This window comes from Equus przewalskii, chromosome 16 (genome assembly GCF_037783145.1).
Source record: "Equus przewalskii isolate Varuska chromosome 16, EquPr2, whole genome shotgun sequence".
NCBI classification, from domain to species: Eukaryota; Metazoa; Chordata; class Mammalia; order Perissodactyla; family Equidae; genus Equus; species Equus przewalskii.
Genome location: NC_091846.1, coordinates 29,044,190 through 29,064,910, shown reverse-complemented (window position 1 = coordinate 29,064,910; position 20,721 = coordinate 29,044,190). Strand labels below are relative to the sequence as shown.

The window sequence follows — 20,721 nt, the reverse complement described above, 5'->3', positions numbered from 1 at the left end:
TAACTGCAATAAAGGATATATAAATGATTTCCTCCTTCCACTAACCCAGCATACCACATACATAGGAACTGCTACTCCGTCAGTAATTTCATCATGTATATTTTTGTCCTAATAGAAATATTCAGACAGTATCCCTGTTAGGCCTAATATATAGATAAGGATTTAAAATCTGTCTAATACATTTAAAGTTTAGTAAGTACTATTTTAAGAGGTTTTAAAAATAAGCAGAAATTAAAGCCCACTCTTTCTGTTCTTTAAAAAGTTTTCTGATAAGGAAAATGCTTTACCATGCTTAAGCCTGTCTTCAGTGGCTTCTTTTTTAATGCACTGAAATGTATCCTTATCTCTAGCACAGGCTTGCAAGCAACAGGAAGGAAACAGCACTTGACCACGTCATGGCAAATTAGAACATGCAAAGAACGGCACTTTACAATAGTAGAAAAACAGAAACGCAACTTAAGAGTGAAAACAATTTCACAGTGGAGGGAGAAAAGTTTAAAAAGTGCCTGCCAAAGACGTTTGCTTATTTAAAAAAAAAGTTACCACTACTAACAAAAGAAAAAGGAAAAAATTAATTTGAGTTTATCATGATTTTATTAAATATTGCATCATATGGTTATGGCCATAAATGTGACATGAAAAGACAAAGATTATTAAAATAATCACATTAAACAACATCCCCTTCTTTGAAACAGCATTTACAATTTTAATTTTAAAGACACAAGTTCAGGAATGAAGTTGAGCTGGTGATCAGTTTCCCGGAAAACTCAAATCCAGCTAGTATGTGCTAGCCAAATCACATACTCGATTTCCTAATTTCAGTAAAGCCAATTCCCTATATATTCTGGACCCTAGGGGCCATCATGGATGACTGTGATTTCCCTAACTGGAAATCAACATAAAATAAGGGTTAAGAATTCAATTCAGGTTATATTTCTATTCACTAAACTAAATTCAAACCTAGCAGTTTCCCACATTCACTCCATCCCTTTTAATAATGAGCTCAACTCCAATGCTGGGAAAACATTTTTATTTTTAGCACATTCAGATAGTTTTTGAGCAATGCTCCATATCTAGAGGGGAAAAAAAAAGGCTTTGACCTAAATTGATCAGACAGATATAAACATAAGACACAAATTTGGCCTTGGACAAATGTCACTTATAATCTTTTCCCTTCAATTATTACCCATCTCAATTCTTCTATACTAGGCTTGCCTTCTTATGGTCCTCTACACAAACTACATTCATTCTTACCTCTCTTCTATTATTCCCCATTCCCAGAATACCTCTCCTACTTCTCAGCACCCATTCACATCTTTTCAATTCTTCAATGCTCAAGTCCCATTTCTTTCACAAAGCCTCCCAAATTCTATGGCTCGACCTATATGAATCCCTCCCTTCAGAAATACAGCACTGAGTGCCCATACCAGGTTACCACTAACTATACATTGTCTCACATTTAAAATGATGTTCCCCTAAATCAACTGAATAAATGTTTGAATGCCTGTTATTTGCCAAGCAATGTGCCAGGCACCAAGATAATTAGAGCAAAAACTCTTTGGGGAAGTAACCATTGTCTAAAATTTCTTCTGTACCTACCAAACCTGTGTGCCCTGTGTGTAATGATAAAAGGATTACATTAATAATGACAGATATTGTTTTAAAAGTCTATCATTAGATATTTAAGCTATTTATACATATATTCTTTATAAAGAATGACTGTAGTACTTTTGATAAAAAGAAAACCATTATCCTAAACTTGAAAAACCACAGTAAGAAAGTATGACCAGAATCGAAAGATATTTCCTTTTTTTTTTTGGTTTTTTTTGAGGAAGATCAGCCCTGAGCTAACATCTGCTGCCAATCCTCCTCTTTTTGCTGAGGCAGACTGGCCCTGAGCTAACATCTATGCCCATCTTCCTCCACTTTATATGTGGGAAGCCTACCGCAGCATGGCTTGCCAAGCGGTGCCATGTCCACACCCGGGATCCGAACCAGCAAACCTCGGGCCGCCGAAGCAGAACATATGAACTTAACTACTATGCCACCAGGCCAGCCCTGAAAGATATTTCCTGATACAGAAGTTTCTCTGTAAAAGGTTAGATTTCAAAAGACTACTCCAAAATCCATTTGTTCTTAAATACAAAGCAACACTGTATCAATGACCAATGTGAACACATCTATGGAAAGTTGATTTTCACTTTCTTTTCCATTATGATCATGTACCTTTTCTTACTTAGCACTTCTACATTGCTATTGTGCTTTAATAAATGTTTTTCGAAAATCTCAAATATAAGGACAAGCAATCAACATATCCACACTTACAGTACACACTAACAACCAACAACAATGAACCCAAACTGAAATGACTGTCCATGATCATTAAGCCATTTCTTAGGATAGAAAGAGATACCTTTACGCTGGTGGGTAGCTATTGCTCATTTCTATACACAAGTTCATAAACTGGAAATGTGGAAAGAAAAGCTTTAGAATTATTTTACTCACTTAATAAGGCCTTTGATCCTCTGTGTTCTTTCACTCTTTCCCACTCATTCCTCTTATCTCAGTAGTTATACAGCCTATGGCAGCAAGGAGGGTTTTAGGAAGAAATTTATGATTCCTAATCCAGAGGTATCACCCATACATATTAGAGGTACTTAAACAACAAAGACCTGGGGTACTAAAATTTGTTCCATAATAGATGAGACTGAATATCTAGATTAACGATTCAATTTTTCATGAGTAAATTGAGTCCTTGTGCTCAAGGTCTCACAGTCTGAAAGTGTAACAGAACTGCAACTAATATTCTCATCTCCTAAATCAGGACTCTGTCCAGGACTACAATATACAGCTGTGCCTCTAAATCTACCCAAATCCTTTATTCCGTAATGGCTTAGAACACAGATTTCTAAGTAAATACATACATCAAATTGGAAAAAACACAAATCTCCATCTCTAGTTCAGCTCCTGATTTCCAAATCCTAAACTATTAGATAAACTATTAGATAAGTCCATGGCAGTATCTCAAAACACGTCCCAAACTGAACTTATCATTTTATTCTTCAAATTTGCTCTAGTATGGAAAAATATGGGTACTCAGATTAAGAAAAAAGGCCTCCGCCTTACCCTAACAAATTATAAGGTCTCCAGTAAATTTAAAACTTGTTTAAAGTTACTAACCATTAGCTATGTCTATTATATTCAGGAACACTCTGCTGCATTAATAGTTCTCAAATACATTTCACTTTCAAAGTGTCGCTTAGTCTTTATAAAATAACAAAGAAAATGAAAAGTGAAAATTGTTCATTTAACACAAAGACATAAACAGTTAATTTATTTGCACAGTTTTGAGAGGTCATCTAGCAGGGTATCCATCAAATAATAAAAACCCCCTAGGCTGGCTCTCGTGTCTTTCAACTGGGTCAGAACATATTCTTCAAGGAGATATGCCACAGAATGGCTCAGCAATGAGGTTCCTAACCTCATATCACCAAAATAAGCATCAGATTTAAGGTAAAACAGTAAAGCAAGCAAAACAGTGAAGAAGACAGGCTCTGGAGTCAGACCACTTGGGTTTGGATCTTCTGAACTATGACCTTGGACAAGTTACTTAGTGTCAGTCTCCTCTTTCTGTAAAATACGTCTAACCCACAGTTACCTCATTCTGTAAAATGGGTATAGTAAATAACACCAAAATCGAGTTGTTGTGAAGATGAGATGCAAAATACACGTGCGGAATGCCTGGCACGTAAATTTTACTCGATAAACATTAGCTTCATTATAATATATAACAGGTGCATGCCAGACAACTAATTATTCCTTAAGTCTCATTTCCATACTCCCTGGAGTCTCCTTTACCACAGCTATTTGCTAGACTCTAAGAACATCATAGCGCACTATCAACAAAAGTATAATTCTATTCCATTCGGCACCTACTTGAGAAATCCAGTTGCTTCAAGCCTAGGACTCAACCCTGTCTGGCAAGCTTCCCTTAGCACAAAGTTTCACTATGCTCCTGTTCCAAACAAAATTAATTTACTGACTGTAAACACAAATCTCTCAGCCACATTACTGGCTACTACAACCAACTCAACAGTTAATTTTTGGGGCCAGGCCCACGGCCAAGTGGTTAAGTTCATGTGCTCTGCTTCAGTGGCCCAGGGTTTCACTGGTTTGGATCCTGGGTGCAGACATGGCACCACTCATCAGGCCATGCTGAGGCAGCGTCCCACATAGCACAACTAGAGGCACTGACAACTAGAATATACGACTATGTACTGGGGGGCTTTTGGGAGGAGAAGAAGAAGAAGAAAAAAAAGACACTGGCAACAGTTGTTAGCTCAGGTGCCAATCTTTAAAAAAAAAGTTAATTTTTGCTTATTATAAAAGATTTCAGGTATCATAAAAATGTGATAGTCAAAATCAGGTTTTCATACCTCTCACACTTGTCTTCTTCACCCCTGATTGAATGCAAATCTGTTTCCTTCAAAAGCGTTTTAGGTAGAGGATCTAAAAACCCGTTAATTCATAACAATATTTAAAAAAAAGAATCACTGATACCCTTTGGAAGTTACCAGGCCACCAACTCATTACACTCAGTACAAAAAATGATAAAGGGAACCAATCAAACAAAAACATTTTATATTAGACAATTCTGGCCCAAAGAAGGTAAAATCCACCAGCTGAGAGGAATGCGGTGGCTGAGCGACTACACTGAATTTAAGTGACTACCTTTAAGACACATTCAGATAGTGTTTGCGTTCATGTGCATATAAATGTTTATAGGGTTGGGAGTATGTAAAGTACTGGAATTCTGTAGTAATCCCAGATGCCAAGTACCTGAAGAGGAAGTATTTTTATATGAAGTGGTAAACTAACAAATGGTCCTTTTCAACATATACATATAACCATCATAAGAAAAGCAAGTATATTTGAAAAAAACAGTACGTTAGAAGAAATACAATAGAAATTAAAGAAAAGAAAGAGAAAAGAAAAGCTGTGAAAATTAGAAATGAGAAGCAAGCAATAAATCCACAAACCGTAATGAGTGGAATTCTTGTGTAATACACCAAAGTTAGGCCTTTTCATTTGTTTTCTAATACGGTAGGTAGAATACTTTATATTAGCTCCCAGCAGAAATGAAAATAATAAATCAGCAGTATCAAGATAAATTATGCAATCTTCCAAGGGCCTACCCATTTTTAAGAAGTGTGAAACCACATGGTTTTAGAGATAAAAACGATCTAAGGATTACCCAGAACAATGCGTTCACTGAATAGCTACAGAATTTGGGCCTAGAGCAATCTGACTTGTCCAAAATCACACAGTTAGCAGCAAAGAAAGCAAGAGAGGCCCAGATTCCCAGCCCAGTTCTCTACTTAGGCCCCATTTCTACATTCATAGGACGTCATTAGTACTTTTCTTTAGCAAAATATCTGGAAAAATTAAAAATCCCTTACACAAACACCTGTAGCAAAGGTACTATTCCTTGCAACCTCTTAATTTTTTTTTTTTTTTAGATTTTATTTTTCCTTCTTCCCTCCAAAGCCCCCCAGTACACAGCTGTGTTTTAGTTGGGGGTCCTTCTAGTTGTGGCATGTGGGAACGCCACCTCAGCATGGCCCGATGAGCAGTGCGAGGTCCGTGCCCAGGATCCAAACCAGTGAAACCCTGGGCTGCCGAAGCAGAGCACGCAAACCTAACCACTCAGCCACCGGGCCGGCCCCTCCTCACAACCTGTTGATACCTGGTAAATCATTTTCAATTATGTTTTTACCTGGAACAACTGAAGAAGAGGAGTTTGTAGGTTTTTCTACTATTGCTTTAAATTTTAAAGTTTTACTACTATTGTTCTTTCTCAAGCTGTATACCATACCATCTTGCTTTACCTTCACTGAGCCTAAAAAGTGGAAAAGGAAACATTAGGTAAGCCTTTTTATAAAGCTACCACAACTTGGTAACTCATTAAAACACTTTAAAATAAACTGTTACTGACATTTTTCTTGCTAGTTCTTTGAATACACTATTACTACCATTTACATTTTAAAAAATGTGGATATGGAAAAAATAAACACACCAAAATGTAGTTACAGTTAAGTAACCAGATTTGAACTTTCCCACACAAGAGTAGTCTCAGTTCCTACTAAGGAAAAAAACACCAATTGTAAAACAAATCTCACTATATAGTCCTCTCTAAATCATGTACTCTATACACAAAATAAAAAAGGAAAAAAATACAAGTTAATGTCACAAGAGGAACAAACTATTCCCCACTGCGTTCAAGGTTCCCATAATTTAATTTAAAAAAGAAAACGTTTCTATACCCCAACCTTTTAATTTAAATTATTTCAAATACTCAAGGAATTTTTTAAAATTTAGAAAAAAGTTTAAAAGTATGTGTTCTTGGAATCCATACAATACCACATATATTACCAACAATATCTTTTTTTTTTTGAGGAAGATTAGCCCTGAGCTAACTACTGCCAATTCTCTTTTTGCTGAGGGAGACTGGCCCTGAGCTAACATCCATGCCCATCTTCCTCTACTTTATAGTGGGACGCCTACCACAGCATGGCTTTTGCCAAGCGGTGGCATGTCCACACCTGGGATCCGAACTGGTGAACCCTGGGCCGCCAATAAGCAGAACGTGCCCAATTAACCGCTGTGCCACCTGGCCAGCCCCACCAACAATATCTTTTAAGTAGCTATACTGTCTTACGATCTTTCACTGCAAGTGGGGGAGAGGGAAGTACCTAGAACTTTTTCAAAAGCATAGTTTTGGGCCAGGCCGGTGGAACAGCGGTTAAGTTTACATGTTCCACTTCTCAGAGGCCCTGGGTTTGCCAGTTCAGATCCCAGGTGCAGACATGGCACCGCTTGGCACACCATGCTGTGGTAGGCGTCCCATGTATAAAGTAGAGGAAGATGGGCACGGATGTTAGCTCAGGGCCAGGCTTCCTCAGCAAAAAGAGAAGGACTGACAGTAGTTAGCTCAGGGCTAATCACCATCTTCTTCCAAAAAAAATATACAGTTTCATTTTCGTGTGAATGAAGCACAAATAGATCTTTTTTGTCAGGCTTCTGGTGACATGAAATGCTGAAGTAGGCCTTGGAAACCTGAATAAGCTCACCTTAGCTTCAACCACATTAAGGTAAAAAAAACATGCAAAGTCAATACAATCAGGCCGAACAGGCTGACTTCTGCCTTTTTGATGACACCCAGATGAACAGCTCCAGGACTCTGAGGGCAGACTGCAATTACTCACTACCCAGACCTGAAATTCCAGTTCTTTCACATTGTTCTCCACTTTCCATCATTGGCCACTTGGGTCTACCTGGTGTCAGATTACACTCAGGCAGCATTTATAGCACCTTGCAAAACAGCCAAACAGATCACATACCTAGACCTGTTCATACCTGTGGTCTCAAGATTAACCCTTTTTCTGAGCATGTTCTGAAAACAAGAGAATTTAAAACCAAGAGAAATATCCAACAGTAATCGGATATTGTTTTAACTTTAATCATGAAAAAAGTTTAACTTCTTTCCTTTCTCAAAAAGGCTGAAAGTGGTCAATTAATGTCAAAATGTCATTAATTGGTGCATCTTATTATGCAAATAAACTAACTGAAGGAATTTTCTTTCCTCCAGCATCCAAAATCTGAACTCTGACAAAAACACACCTATCCAGGGAACACAAACAGAGTAAAGTGTGCTTATCAGCAAAACCTGTTTGGGCAGTTAAAAAATTTCTATAACAAACAAGAATCAACTCGCAAGGAAATTCTGTTTCATTTCTGTGGTTGTTCATTCCCCTGGTTAGTATTTTCATCTTCTTAGAAGATATACTCTAGTGCAATGGTTCCCCCATCTGAGAACACAGCAGATTCCCATCAGTAACAGTCTTTCACTATGGCCCAAATTGAAGGAGAAAAGCCAGGGATATTCTGTCTAAAAGTCCCCCAGGAGATTTTGCTATGTGACAGTCTCCCCGCATCTCCAACTCCCACATTGCACAACAGTCTTCTAGAAGAAACTGTATTCTGTCATAAGAAGTCGTACTCTTACAAACAGACACACCATCAGCTGAAAGCACAATTTAAAGGTCATTTAGATAGCTTAATGGCCATGGGTTGCATTATTAGGTGACAGCTGCTCCATGTATTCAATTGATGGGTTCTTACTATTCTTTATTCTACTCCCCTTGTGGTTCTTCACCCTGCAGTGGGAGTACTTTACCAAAAATGAAAATATGATCAACTCACTTCTCTATTTAAAACTAATCAGTGGTTTCCACTGCCTATAGGAAAAACTTCAAATCCATTAACAGGGCTTTTCATGTTGCCACAAAAGGTATTGAGAAAGACACGGCCAGCCAGATTTGTAAAACAGGATATCTGAACACTTGGCCTGGAAGAGTGAACGGGAATATTCTATGGATCAAACTTAAAAGTACACCTGGGGGTCAGCCCAGTGCTGTAGTGGTTAAATTCGCCTGCTCTGCTTTGGCAGCCCAGGGTCTGTGGGTTTGGATTCCAGGCACAGACCTAAACACCACTCATAAAGCCATGCTGTGGTGGCGTCCCAGATACAAAATAAAGGAAGACTGGCAACACATGTTAGCTCAGGGACAATTTTCCCACCAATAAATAAACAAACAAATAAAACTTTTTTTAAGTTTCTTTTTTTAAAGAAAAGTACACCTGTCACTGTTTTACTACTCTTCACCCTCATCTCAAAAACAGGTATCCCAGCATTTCTGCATTTTATAGTCCCTCATGGCCCCTACCCCACCCCTGTATTAAAGAAGCCAAAGTCAGCCCTGCCCCAACCCCCCCAGGACCCTGGATATACTACCCTTTCCCAGGCTGTCTGTGCTCACTGCCAGGCTCAACCCAGATCTCTCACATATTCTTGGATGATCACAATCTTTTACTTCTGCGGCATTTTAGAGCCCTCTTCCAAATCCCAATGGGATCAGACTTTAGGATATAAAATTCAAAGATGCAAAACATTTTCACCTTTTCCAAAGTCAACAAGTTTGATGGACTTAAAGATTCCTTGTGTACAAAACTTCTGCTTCCCATGTATGAGAAGACCCCTAATGCCCTGCTGTTTTCATAGCCTGTCCCTTTTTTTCTTTAAATAATTGAAAAATTTTTAAAATAAGCTTGGATATAATAAAACAATTCTGGTGTTCCCCATCAAGATCCCTAAAATGGAATTCCTCCTACAACCATCCTCATAACTGTCTGGCACTCATCTGACATTCTAAACGCAATGGCACCAAAAAACCAGAAGCAGCAAAACCACAAGATGAGAGACAAGAAAGTAGAAGGACATGGGCATAGTACCGTAACATATATACTTAAAATATAACTATGTAATATTATAAATTACACATGCAACTTTATATCTTCCTATTGTATAAATCTTAGCTAGAAGCAAACTTTAAATACTAGTCATAAGTAATATAAAGATTAATAGTACAGAATAGTTAAAATTTTAGGGCTTCCATTTTTATAATATAATTTCTCAATCAATTTTTAAATCATTTGAATCCATTTCAGTGACTGTTACCTAAAGTACATCAATGAACCTTGCATTAGGTTTGTTCTGATAGGAAACAGTTTTATTATGTTTATCTGATGTATATCCAGAGCTAATCAAAAGATCCCACAACACTCACTTTCAAAAGAAACTATGCCTCTACAGATTGACTTGGTGGTAAAAAGTTGATGAATATTTACTGAACTTTCCCTAAGCTCAGTACTATGGTAAATACAAAGAGATAATGCATGACCTTGCTCCCATGAAGTTTATAATCTCGTTCAGGAAACAAGACCAAGAGAGACAACAATTGAACACCAAAAGGTAGTACTTAATTAAATGCTAATAAAGCTGGTCAGTACCACAGCACTTCAGAAGAGGGGATGGTCAAACAGGTCAAGGAAACACTTCAAAGACAACGAGGGACCTAAATTCAACCTCTAAAGAAGGTAGGATGTGGGGAGACTATAGGGAAAGAAAAGATGGTAAAATATAGAGTGTGTGTGCGTGTGAATGCTGAGACACAGAAGAAGGCAGAGGATCAAAACTGACCAAAGTAAAGCTTGGAGATAGCTAATAGCTTGACAAGAGCTAGGAGTTGACAATAGGAAATAGTAGAAAATGTGGTTAAAAAAGCAAAGCAAAACCAAATTATGGAGAGTCTTGAAAGTCAGGCAGTGGAATTTAGGCTTGATTTGGGAAGAAGGGGAAAGTTGCTGGAGGCTTTCAAATCAGGTTGCAACAGAGTGTGGTCCCTATGATTACAAAGCCCAAAGCAAGTCATATACGCGGGATCTGCTAACTACCACCCAAAAATGATGAGGACAGTTTAAACAAACATTCCACAGCTTGACTGCTACACTGATAGCTTCCAGCCACCAATGTGTATACTTCCCTCCTTAAATTCTTCACTAATTACTTATAATAGAGATTCTCAACAATGGTTTTTAATCTTCCCAGGGTATGCGAATTTATTTAAAACAAACAAAAATCACTTAACTAATTTGCTTCAAGTTTTTGTTCTTTGCCTAAGGATTGGAAGAGGGTTCAAGAAACAGGAAAATAAGATTTTCCACAAAGATATGACTCATTACCATACAATCTTTCTAACAAGTTATTCAATTGAACATCAAAACTGCCATACATATATCCATTTGGATACTAATGAAACATTGAAATATACAAACTAGATGCATCTGTAGATGATTTCTTTTTTTTTTTTTGAGGAAGATTAGCCCTGAGCTAACATCTGCCACCAATCCTCTTCTTTTTGCTGAGGAAGAGTGACCCTGGCTAACATCTGTGCCCATCTTCCTCTATTTTATATGTGGGATGCCTGCCACAGCGTGGCTTGATAAGTAGTGTGTAGGTCTACGCCCAGGATCCAAACCAGTGAACCCTGGGCTGCCGAAGTGGAGCACATGAACTTAACCACTACACCGCTGTCATTTAGCATTAAAATATTTTGAATAGATGATGCTGATTTCGTTACTCAATGAAGAAAGATGTGACATCCCATGACACATGCAAGTTTCTTAGTCAATCAAGACTGCTATCACCAACATTCAAGGCATCTTTATTTTCTTCCAGGGTGATGTTTAGGAAAAAAATGCTCCTGTGAAAATGTCTAGTTGACCATGTAAGGCTGCATTAAACTTGGCTCTTTATTAGAGGTATTTTCTGCTATATGGCTACGCCTTTCTCTTGGAAAGTTCAAGAATTCAAAGTTGCCTTAGTAGATGTAACAGGCACTTACTAGATTTTTAAAAATACTTTAACATAAAGACATCTAATTTGTACAATAGCACAATAAAGTTCACGTACAATATCATTTGTGAGTAATACCTGATGTCTAATAAGTACTTTACAATTTGCAAAGCAAAATACATATAACTACTTAATTCTTCAACATTTAACACAACCACTGATGTTTTTGCATAGATCCAAAAAACCTCAGGATACTTATCCTCAAGGAGCTTAAGAGATGATAACAAATTAGAAAGTAAATATGGAGAAGCAAGCAATAGCTAGCATTTTACAAGTACCAGGCCCTATGCTAAGTACTTTCTATATCTGTCATTATAATCTTCATATCAATAATATCCACCTCACTTCAAATACATGAGGATGCAAGGATTGAGAGAGCCAACCAAATAAGGGCAAGAACTTTGGCATGGTCACCGCCATACTCTCATACCTTACACAGACCGTCCATGATAAATATTTGTAAAAGGGATACTCAAGGTGTTCAGAGAGTTTGAGCACATGTCTGAGTGCAGCTCATGCTCATTCACCTATTCATTCATTCAAAAAATACCCACTGATGCAGCCATTATGGAAAACAGTATGGAGATTTCTCAAAAAAATTAAAAATAGAAATACCATATGACCCAGCCATCCCACTGCTGGGTATCTATCCAAAGAACTTGAAATCAGCAATTCAAAATGATCCATGCACCCCTATGTTCACTGCAGCATTATTCACAGAAGCCAAGACGTGGAAGCAACCTAAATGCCCATCAACTGATGATTAGATAAAGAAGATATGGTATATATATACAATGGAATACTACTCGCCATAAAAAAAGGATAAAATCATCCCATTCACAACAATATGGATGGACCTTGAGGGTATTATGTTAAGTGAAATAAACCAGATAGAGAAAGACAATCTCTATATGACTCCACTCATATGTTGAACCTAAACACATGGACAAAGAGAACAGATTAGTGGCTACCAGGGGAAAGGGTGGATGGGGGGGTGGGCACAAATGGTGAAGTGGTGCACCCACAACACAACTGACAAACAATAATGTACAAATGAAATTTCAGAAGGTTATAAACTATCAATCTCAATAAAAAGTAAACAAAACAAAACAAAACAAAAATCCACTGAGTACTTACAATATGCCAGACTCTGTTCCAGGGGCTAAGAATACAGCAGTGAACAAAACAAATCAAAATTTCTGCCTTCAAGGAGCTTCTAATCTACTGATCTAATGAGAACATTAATGTTCTGTCTCAAAATATTATGCATTGAAAATGTGAGACTGTCAGCTAAAATAGGTTGTTATTTTACAACTCATGAAAAGAAACTTCAGCCACTCTCCTTCTGTGTCTATCTCCCACTACCTCTCATCCCCGACAACTGGACACAGAAAACGTGACCTCTCCTACTCTAAATGGAGAATAAGAGTATGGGAGAAATTTTTTACCTTTCAGATTGCAAGAACATATGGAGAGTGGAAGGGAAAATCTGGGGGGAAAATAGATACAGCTAAATCCAAAGGCAGACTTCTTCTAGGTAAAGTTGATAAACCTAGAAGTAACCTCAGGGTCTGTATTTCACTTTAATTTTTAATGCAACTTTGAATGAATTGAAATTTAATAATAACAATAAAGTTTATTGGGATTAAAAACAAGCAACCCCTTTAGAAATATAAACACTTTAAGGAAGAAGAGAAAATTCTCCTTGTACTGTCTTTTTCCTATATACTAGAGGGCCTTCAGAAATTTTACCAGTACTATCTGTATTCTTTTATTTATTTAACAAGCACTCACTAGGTACCTATGTGCCAAGCACTGGTGGGTGAGGGAGAGGAAAAGGAAAGAGACAAGTGTCTAAGACACAGCCTTTCCCAGTGGGCATCACAGTCTACGATCTAAGAAAATGCTCATCACAACAATGTTCATGATATAGCAGAAGCAGATACAAAGCTTATTCTCCCATGTTATTCAGTAATTATTTACTATGTCCCATTTCTTAAGATTATAAGCTACTTGAGAGCAAAAGACATATAAATTTTTTCTGTATGTTTTTTATTAACTAACATAATGTAAAAGAATATTAAGAGTACACTGTGTTGAAAGTCAAATTAGGCTACAAGATCAAAGGACATTTTGTTTTAATAAAAAATATTTACTTACTAAAATTCTTCATTAAAATGATAAAAGATAAGTGTTTTCATATGTCTGTTTCAGCATTTTATAGAATTTTACATGAGGTACTCACTTGCCAGAACTGACTGGTGGTAGGCTAGGCTTTACTGACTACCCTCAGAGTGACGTATACGCGTGTATTTTCTGATTCAAACACAGAAATACGCCAAGAAATGGTGCAAAAATGGGAAACCCCACATTTAAAAGGACATTCAACAACTCTATGAACTACTGTCTACATATCTAGCCTAAATTAGGTTTTACTAAACAAAAGAGCTACTTAGTTGGTTCTTTTGAAATTCCCTAAAAATGAAATTCATATAGTTTAATAATTTTACCTTCAATCTTTAAAAGGCAGATTTGAATCCTTAAATTTGACTTTATTTTTTATTTGACCATTTAAATTTGATTTTTTAAAATTAGATAGTAAGCTATATAATTTTTAGCTGACAAACCTGTTAATATACGAACTTTTAAAACACATTCCTAGAATAGGCAAGTCTAAACTAAAATCCTACCTGCAAAAAAATGTTGCTCTGTTGATAATAAGACTGCAATTTACAAGCCAAAACTCAGTGAGGTACACAAGACTTAAAGACAAGAACAGAAAATAATCCAGGGAGAAGCAAGAAGTGGTAAAGGGAATTATTCCTTCCACTCAGTGGAGAAATCAGAACTACAAGGAAGAGCCAGACATTTTCTCCAGATTAATCTAAAGACAAGCAAAAAGTTTTTGATGCTAGTCTCAGCTACATTTTTTAGTGGACCACTTTTAACCAGTACAGAAACACTAATTATTTCCCTAAGATACCTGATTTCTTCAAATAGCAAAAAAAAAACAGAGAGGGCAGAACAGGAAAGAAATCTTATAACGAAATTATTTCTTAACAATAAACTACAGAAGAATACTGTAAAAAAGAGCCACGTTATAGTTCTTTAATCAGCTTGTTTGATTCTGGAAAGAAGAAAAGAAATATCAGGTATGTACTTATTCTTCCAACAAATATCTGTAAAATCTTTATATGCTAGGTACTGGGTATACAAAAATAAAAAAGTAGTTTACTGCCTAAAGGAAAAAAATATGTGAACAGATAACTACAGAACAATGTAAATGAATAAGCTAACCAAGGGATGAAGGATTAGAAAGAACGAGAGAAAACACCAGTGAGAACCTGAGAAAACTTCACAAGAAGTGACGAGTGGGCCATTTCTTTAAGGATAAAAAGTATCTATTTTTTCAAAGTAGAGCGAATGTGGCAGGGGGCAGAGGGACGATGCTGACATTCCATGCAGACCGAGCAAAGGTAAACCTAAAAGCTTAAATCACTGGATAATAGGTAATAATAATTTAATGAAAACAAACTTTTTCCTAAAAGGACACAGGATCTAACCTCAGAAGATCTGCATTCAAATCCTAGTTCTGCCATTTTCTAACTACATTGGATAAGTCAACTTCTATGACCTTCCTTTCATCATCTTAAAGTTGTACTATAAAATACTTTAAAGGTTTTAAAGAATCTTGATATACCAAAATACAAAAATAAATTCTTAACTACTAAAATTCTGAGATCAAAGTATTAGCTTATCATTTCACATTGAATGTATACCATATACACAAATTTGCATGCCAATCTTTTCTGGCCTATTAAAATGTTCACAGAAGCAAATATATTTTTAATTACATAAAAGTTCTATTTTCTATATCAAACATCTAATTGCAATTCACACAATCCATATAATACAAAACAAGCCTACAACATACCTAGAATCAACAAGTGACAAAAGTTTAATGAAACAAGCTTTATACTTAACTGGTTTCCCTAATGGGAAATTAAAGCAGCAATTGTACATCTGTGTCTCTGTTCCTCTCATCGTGGTTTAACTGACAGGAAGCAGAGAATAAGATATGGCATACAAACGTCAAGTACTTCCTGCCTTCACTGCTACATCTTTATGTCTTGTTTTATAAATAGTCCAATAGTTTATGTAAAAGTGTATCAAAGTATGGTGTCAGAGACACGGAGAACGAATGGTGAAGTGTTTATGAAAACAGCAAATAAAAAGGTATTTTGAGGTTGGGATCTAAATTCATTATGCACACAAAGATTCATTATTATAGTTTTCTGAAGAAATATTCTTAGGAGTAAACACCTTACAAATTAAGACTTGAAAACCACAATGACTGAGAGAAAAAGTCAGATGTCTGCACAACAGAACAAGCCCTCAAACTATTTTACCCAACTGGTTAGATAAGTAACACTTGACCACCTCAGTATATGAGCCCCTCCCCACCCCTGTCCTTACCTCGCAAAAGATATTAGTACCACCACCAAAAAAAACCAAAATTAACCTTCAAGCAACTAACTCAAAACAAAGCTGAAGAGATAGCTTGCCTCTGACCTCTGGTCATTTTTACCATGGTTTCTCGCCAGCACTCTTCCCAGATTATAATCTGTGTGCCCTCAATCAAACTCTCTCTACTCCCTTGCCCACCTCCCTGTATATCCAAATTTTGGCTCACATTATTTACTCACTTATGTTCGACTATCAGCTATACAGAAACCAAATAAAACTCGATTCTCAAATGGTGAATTCTTTTTTTTTTTTAAAGACTTTATTTTTTTCCTTTTTCTCCCCAAAGCCCCCAGGTACATAGCTGTATATTCTTCATTGCGGGTCCTTCTAGTTGTGGCATGTGGGACGCTACCTCAGCGTGGTTTGATGAGAAGTGGCCACGTCTGTGCCCAGGATTCGAACCAACGAAACACTGGGCCGCCTGCAGCGGAGCTCGAGAACTTAACCACTCGGCCACGGGGCCAGCGCCACAAATGGTGAATTCTTACTTTAAGTCATTTTATGCAAACTTCCAATTAATTACGACTAAAAAAGAGGTGCTCACTTTTCATGACGCCTAGCTGCCTCCCAAACTAATAATTCTTAAGAATCACCTCAATTCATCACTCATGTGTCATTTTGTATAAAAACTGGGGCACAATGCAGCCATCCTCTCCATTCACATTGGTCAATTCTTATCCAAGCTATAACCCACCACAACTACAACTTCACCAAGCTTTAGTGCTATTCCTCTCTAGGTCAATGTCCAAAATGACTCAATACTTTACTGCACATAAGCCCATCTTGAGTTTCCTGTGACCTCTTTTTCTTAAACAGAACTTAAAATATACTAATAATCAGCTTTAAGCATGGCACCATGCTCCTAAAGTAAGTAACATTTCTTAAATGAGTGGCTTGGAAAACAATTTCATTTTTACTCAGTATTTTTCAATGGAAGATCTACTTCTTTTTTTTTTTTTTTTTTTGAGGAAGATTAGCCCTGAGCTAACTACTGCCAATCCTGTTTTTGCTGAGGAAGACTGGCCCTGAGCTAACATCCATGCCTATCTTCCTCTACTTTATATGTGGGACGTCTACCACAGTATGGCTTTTGACAAGCGGTGCCATGTCTACACCTGGGATCTGAACCAGAGAACCCCAGGCCGCTGAGAAGCAGAACGTGCAAACTTATCCACTGCGCCACCAGGCCAGTCCCAGAGTTCATTCTTTATAAGAGTGTAAGTTTTTAGTGCCTGCCTGGCCTATCTTTAGTATATTCCTGCTCTTATCCATAAATTGTCCCAATATCTAGGACTAAGTGTTCCCTGAACCCCAAGGGAAGTATCCATTTCCTGACACATCAGCTCCCTTCCCACAGCCTCTGGCTCTGGTGCTTGGTTGAATCATCCCAAACGGTGGGAAATCTCAGAGCATCTACAGAGACCCTAATGTCCACCACCTTCTCAACAATCAAACATGTAAACAATGGTGTGTAACTATTTTATTCTGCTAAGGGCAGATGAGTATTACACCTTCCTTTCAGTTTATTCCCAAGACTAAAAGGTTGTAAATTATCCTATAAAAATACACAAGTTTGTCTCTGAGCCATAGATCAAAAGACCAAAGATAACCTCCAGTTTAGAAAGTTCACACCATTAAACATTTTGAATAAAATGACTTACACAACAAATCTTGTTTCTAAATACAAATTGTTTCAAACTGTCTCGCAAACTAAAACACATAACATTAATTCTAATTAATTATTCTAATTTAAATCTAAAATCTTCACATTATTTTCTTTATGCTTTAATAGATAAGTATGTGTATTTGACGTGGTGTATTTTAAACCTTATATAAATAGTATCATATTGTATATATTCTTCCAGCGTACTTTAGCAAGATTCTTTAAGACACAAAACTGTGAATAAACACAAAGGTAGTTTTGGAAAGGAATTTTAAACATTAAACATTCTCTAGAACTTAGTGCTTAGAAAAATATTACTAAAGACAAGTCATAATTATTAGGCTTCCATCATAACAAAGAGAAATATCTAAGATGCACAAAGAAGCCTATCTTCAATGATGCCTCTCTCAAAAAGTGTTCTGACCTTCCACAGAACACAGTTTGTTCACCTTAGGGATGCCACGTGCGAAGATCTTAACTAGAAGCCTAGGGGTCTAACCCCAACAGTCCCTTTCTAACTTGCCCAAAAGGTGCAGGCTACAGCACCACCAATGACACAGTGATGGCGCCATCAGCATGAATATGTTCTCAATGGCGTAAGAAAATCTCTAGCTATGTTTGTTTTAGAAACTCATTTCTTTAATTCACTCTGAAACTAAATAATATATAGCACATCAAAGTTCTCCCAATTAAAAAGAAAAACACAAAAGAAAAACGTAAATCAAAAAACACCTAATGAGGAACTGAATCTACAGGAAGAAGTTAATCTGAAAGTATATTTCACCTATTACTATAAACCATATAAAAATGATTGATACTACTGCCAAATCCTTTTACTGTGAAAATTAAACTAAAGTTCCTGCAGAGAAATCCCTTAGACTGGAAGAGAAGCCAGTAACTGCCGCCTTCTGCCTTTTAATTTCCCTTTTCTTAATCACAAAGTCACCCAACTAAATGGAAATATTGAGGCTCAGAAGTGACACTTTTACTTTCTTTGAGAAAGGTCGATTTCCTCATTAGAGAGGCACCAAAAGTAAAAAATACTGTATAATAAACTTTAACAAAATCATATTTCTATCACATGGTTATGTGGACATACCATCCTTTATTTAACCAATCCCTAATTCTGGACATTGGATTATTTCCAATGTTGCACAATTACAGAGATTCTCAAATATGCAATCCTCAGACCCAGGGAGGATCCAGAAACTCTTTCAGGGAGTCCATGAGGTCAAAACTATTTTCATAGTAATACTAAGGTATTATTTGTTTTTTTCCACAGTGTCGACATTTGCAGTGATGGTGTAAAAGCACAGTGGATGAACCTGCTAGTGCCTTAGCATGAACCAAGGCTGTGTGACCAAAGCACAGCAGTCACTGTATTCTTTACCACCACTAGGCACTCACGTTAAGAAAGAAAAAGGTAGTTTTACAGAAGAATGTCCTTGATAAAGAGTAAAAACTACTTCTTAAGTCTCAACCATTACATACACGTCCTTTTCATATTCTGAGTGATAAAATGGAAGTATACATAAAGTACTTCTGACGAATACTAAAATAGAATGGTTGTCTTGAGGAAAAGCATTAATGCTATGAGTGAGTCGTGGGCTAAACTAGCTGCTTTTTTCATGGAATGACATTTTTACTTGAAAGAACTACTTATTATTCAAAATTTGATGTTTGGCAGACATTTTCCCAAAAATAAATGAAGTGTGCCCGTCACCTCAAGGAAAACAACTAATGGCATTTGTCACCAATGATAAAATACAACCTTTCAACTGAAAATCAGAATTTTGGAAAACCAATATCCACCACTTTTAGCTTGTTACTTTTCCAATACTTAAAAGATTTTTCTGATAAGATTGGTGTGATATTAAAAAATGTGATTTTTAAAAATATTATGTCAACATTTGGAATACTCAAATGACCAATGAATGATATTACAAAATCTTGCTTAGGTAAAAGACCAATTCATTCAAAGTGCAAGGCAGACAAATGGATTTTAATGTTACAGAGGAGAAAAAGTTCGTTGGTAGGATTTCAGAGTGCCTTTACACCAACCTTTAAGAAACTAGCATTTGTTCATTTTTGATAGTATCAAAGAAGAAATCCACAATTATCTGAAGTGGCTATTAAAATACATCTTCCTTTTCCAACTAGACATCTGTGTGAGGCCAAATTTTCTTCACATTCTTCAAACATTGCAACAGATTTAATGTAGAAGCAGATACAAGAATCCAGCTGCCTTCTGTTAAACCAAAGATTAAAAAGTGTTACACCGCTCTCAATACAGTTTTTGTTTTGGAAAACATAGTTGTCTTTTACAAAAATAATTATGTTAACATGTAATGAGTTTATTTTTCAATAAATTAATGTATTAATATTTTAATATTTTATTTTAATTTCTAATATTGGTAAATACTGATAAGTGTAACCCACATGAAAAAGCTCTTTGGGATCCTCAATAATTTTTAAGAGTATGAGGAAGATATAAAGTTCGAGTAGATATGAAGAGTATAAAGCTTGAGAACGGCTATACTATTACAACCAGTGGTTCAAATATCCTTGCAGCTAAATCTTTGTTCCCATTACTAAATTTTCTTTAGGATGGAGTCCTAGAACTGGGATTATTATATCAAAAGGCATGTACAATTTCAAAGCATTTGATATAGGTCAATTGCCCTCCAGAAGGTTTTTTTCAATTTATACCGCCATCAATAGAATATGAGTATGCACATTTAATGGCATTTTCACCAACCCACAATACTTTAACTTTTGTCAGTATGATGAGGGGAAAAAATCAATTAATTTGCATTCCTTTACTAGTAAGGCTAATATTTTCATATTAAACAATTTAAAAACCGGTAAAAATATAATTATATGAATGCATTAAATATATTACATATTAATATAATAACTATATTATAATCAATAATTAATATATTACAATATATTAAATACAAACATTATAACTTAACATTCTCCCCAATTTTAGTGAATTTTGCTGTTCTTTGTGGAAGGAATTTGGAAGGGCATAAATAAATAAATGGTAGAGGTGATCATCTATGATTTTCCTCATTAGAAAAAAAACTTGAAAATAATGATTTTATTCTAGTTGTTCTAGTTTAGAACATTTGTGATTTTTTTAACTTCAATTTAATTAATGTAAAAGTTTCTGCTTTACTATCCATATGAAAAGGACCAAATCAAACACTAA

The 20,721-nt window shown here is 36.2% G+C and overlaps 1 protein-coding gene across 13 annotated transcripts in view; it reads right to left on the bottom strand.

The window, feature by feature from the left end:
• The window catches only part of ELF1 (E74 like ETS transcription factor 1), a 108,441-nt gene that overhangs the window by 45,415 nt on the left and 42,305 nt on the right, over positions 1-20,721 (bottom strand). For 2 of the 13 annotated variants that reach the window (XM_070578426.1, XM_070578435.1), the window contains exon 1: positions 5,777-5,894. The exons of 8 other annotated variants lie outside the window; for them this stretch is intronic. The gene's annotated coding sequence lies outside the window, so the exon portion shown is untranslated. Of the gene's footprint in view, positions 1-287; positions 377-5,776; positions 5,895-15,298; positions 15,376-20,721 lie in introns of those variants that run through there. 3 more of the 13 variants (XM_070578427.1, XM_008534287.2, XM_008534295.2) reach the window with 3 other exon arrangements.